The following is a 3,529-nucleotide window of genomic DNA, read 5'->3' on the forward strand; positions in this document are numbered from 1 at the left end:
TAATATAAAACAATGTGTTTGATATCAAAATTAGTTTTAAAAGATGTATAATAATAGTTAAATTTTAAAATATTTTAATAAAAAATGTATATAATATAATGTATAAAAATATAATTTTTAGTTATATAATATAAATTTGATAATATAATTACATAATAATAATTTTGTGTTATTTTTTTTAATTATTTTAAATTATTTTAATATGAAATTTATATAGTATGATAAATGTATATAAATAATATTTTTAATTATAATTATGTAATAATAATTTTTAGTTACATTTTTTTTAAATTAGTTTTAGAGTGTTTTTTTGTCAAAGTCCAATTTTTTCCGAAATTTTTCTAAGTCTCGAAAATTGTGGAAATTCTTCTAAGTCCGGCGACGGGAAGTCTGAGACGAAGCCCGAGCGAGGCCGGAAAGGCCAATATGCGTTTGCCGTTCAAATTTAAATTTCCTCGACGAGAGGCCGGGGATGCGGATGTCGACAGCCACAGCCCGGGAGAAAAATTCTTCGCTTGGAAAATGAACTTTGTGCGGGAATTCAGAAGATTTTCGTACTTAGAAATATTTCATGGTATTTCAAACTTAGTAATATTTTCAAACGGTTTTGACTTTGAATAATTCAGAAGATTTTCGTACTTAGAAATATTTCATGGTATTTCAAACTTAGTAATATTTTCAAACGGTTTTCACTTTGAAAATTTCAGAAGATTTTCGTACTTAGAAATATTTCATGGTATTTGAACCTTAGTATTATTTTCAAACGGTTTTGACTTTGAAAAATTCAGAAGATTTTCGTAATAAAAAAAAAGCAAATTAAGCAATTAAAAGCACTTATGCAAAGATACTCGAAAGATCTGTTAGACCAGACGTAAACACTTCAAATATCGTAACATTGTTGCCTAAAAACATTAGTTATTGACATTGTACTAATGAAGAAACTTTATAATATAAAACAATGTGTTTATTATCAAAATTGGTTTTAAAAGATGTATAATAATATAATATAATGTATAAAAAATAATATAATGTATAATAAAATAATATAATATAATATAATGTATAAAAATATAATTTTTAATAATAGTTATATAATATAAATTTGATAATATAATTATATAATAATAATTTCATGTTATTTTTTTTTAATTATTTTAAATTATTTTAATATGAAATTTATATAATATGATAAATGTATATAAATAATATTTTTTATTATAATTATGTAATAATAATTTTTAGTTAAATTTTTTTTTAAATTAGTTTTAGAGTGTTTTTTTGTCAAAGTCCAATTTTTTCCGAAATTTTTCTAAGTCTCGAAAATTGTGGAAATTCTTCTAAGTCCGGCGACGGGAAGTCTGAGACGAAGCCCGAGCAAGGCCGGAAAGGCCGATATGCGTTTTCCGTTCAAATTTAAATTTCCTCGGCGAGAGGCCGGGGATGCGGACGTCGACGGCCACCGCCAGGGAGAAAAATCTTTCGCTTGGAACATGAACTTTGTGCGGGACTATACATGTGAGGCACAGTGAGCGTGTCTCAAGAAACGCAACGCTCTCGTCTCGACAAGGGCGAGGGCTCGCCTCACGGAAACAAAAGGTCTCGGCTTTTCAGCGAGTGGCTCGGACAGTAGTTTGTAGCCGCGTGGAGACTGAACAGTGATGGAAGCATTTACGAGGTTTTCTGCAGTTTGTTCCGGCGCGAGCACGACTCTCGACGGCAGAGCACTCTCGCGTCCAGGCGTTGACGCCAAGGGGGACGCAGTGAGTCTCGAACCGACTAGAGGAAGAAAGCTCTAGTTCGATCTGTGCGAACGGGGACCCGGCCGTCATGCCGGGTCCGGCGCCCTCGCCAGCCGGGGGCACCACTACCTCTGAGATTCGAAGCGCCGCTTCGAACGCTCGCTGAACGTGAAAGTAACCTGGTTGGTCCTGCCAGTAGTCATATGCTTGTATCAAAGAAGGAGGGAAAGTCTGCTGCGGCCGCAGCAGTAACTCCAGCTCCAAAAGCGTATATTGAAGTTGTTGCTGTTAAAAAGCTCATAGTTGGATCTTAGTTCAAGACGGGTGGTCCGCCCTCCGGTGGTCACTGCCAGTTCTGAGCATTGCCGCCGAAATTGTCCGATGATCTTTACCGGTTGTCGTTCGGTTTCGGCAATTTTACTTTGAAAAAATTAGAGTGCTCAAAGTATGCATGACGCATGAATAATGGTGCATGGAATAATGGAATAGGACCTCGGTTCTATTTTGTTGGTTTTCGGAACACGAGGTAATGATTAAGAGGGACAGACGGGGGCATTCGTATTGCGACGCTAGAGGTGAAATTCTTGGACCGTCGCAAGACGAACTACTGCGAAAGCATTTGCCAAGAATGTTTCCATTAATCAAGAACGAAAGTTAGAGGTTCGAAGGCGACCAAATACCGCCCTAGTTCTAACCATAAACGATGCCAGCCACCGATCCGGCTGTGTTCCTCAAATGACACGCCGGGCAGCTTCCGGGAAACCAAAGCTTTTTGGTTCCGGGGGAAGTATGGTTGCAAAGCTGAAACTTAAAGGAATTGACGGAAGGGCACTACTGGAGTAATGGTAAATATCTACCTTGAATGAGGAATTCCCAGTAAGCACGAGTCATCAGCTCGTGTTGAGTACGTCCCTGCCCTTTGTGCAAACCGCCCGTCGCAACATCCGATGGAATGATTTAGTGAGGTCCTCGGACTGGTGCTCGGACTGACCTCCGGGTCGAGCCGGCGTGCCGGAAAGTTGATCGAACTTGATCATTAAGAGGAAGTTAACGCGTAACGAGGTTTCCGTAGGTGAACCAGCGGAAGGACAATTGAAGATGGGTGCCAGTAGGCTCCGACATCGGCCTACGCCCGGGGATCCTTCTCTGGCGATCCCCGCCTCGACCGCAACTGTCAGTGCCGTGTGGGCGTGCCTGTTTCCCAGCCCTTCGACCTGGGGAAGAGGGAGGTCCTTTGCTGGGCTAGGCTTGAAGAGGGGGCTCGACCTGAGAGAGCTCCCCGCCCCGTTGGTGCCGATGCATTTTCCCCCTTCTCGGAGGAAAACTCTTGATTCGAAACTCTCGAACGCAAAACGACTCTAGTTGGCCGAAACGAAAGTACCACTCCGAGCAGTGGATCACTCGGCTCACGGGTCGGCTAAAAACGCAGAACATGTGGTTGGTCTAATGACCAGTGGTGCGAAGATCCCATCTGTGGGATAAGGACTGATAGCCCTAAGTCACCATCCCTTTTAGGCAATTAAAGATGGGTGCAAGTAGGCTCCGACATCGGCCTACACACGGGGATCCTTCACTCGCGATCCCCGCCTCGAACGCAATTGTCAGTGCCGTGTGGGCGTGCCTGTTTCCCATCCCTTCGTCCTGGGGAAGAGGGAGGTCCTTTGCTGGGCTAGGCTTGAAGAGGGTGCTCGACCTGAGAGAGCTCCCCGCCCCGTTGGTGCCGACGCATTTTCCCCCTTCTCGGAGGAAAACTCTTGATTTGAAACTCTCGAACGCAAAAACGACACTAG

The 3,529-nt window shown here is 41.6% G+C and overlaps 1 pseudogene; it reads left to right on the forward strand.

Moving 5' to 3' along the window:
* Positions 1-1,915: 1,915 nt before the first annotated feature.
* LOC147817012 (small subunit ribosomal RNA) lies at positions 1,916-2,834 on the forward strand (annotated as a pseudogene; the record flags this gene model as incomplete).
* Positions 2,835-3,529: the final 695 nt, after the last annotated feature.

The sequence above is a fragment of the Parasteatoda tepidariorum genome, chromosome 1 (genome assembly GCF_982258835.1).
Source record: "Parasteatoda tepidariorum strain Cologne lab strain chromosome 1, Ptep-v5.0, whole genome shotgun sequence".
Classification (NCBI taxonomy): Eukaryota; Metazoa; Arthropoda; class Arachnida; order Araneae; family Theridiidae; genus Parasteatoda; species Parasteatoda tepidariorum.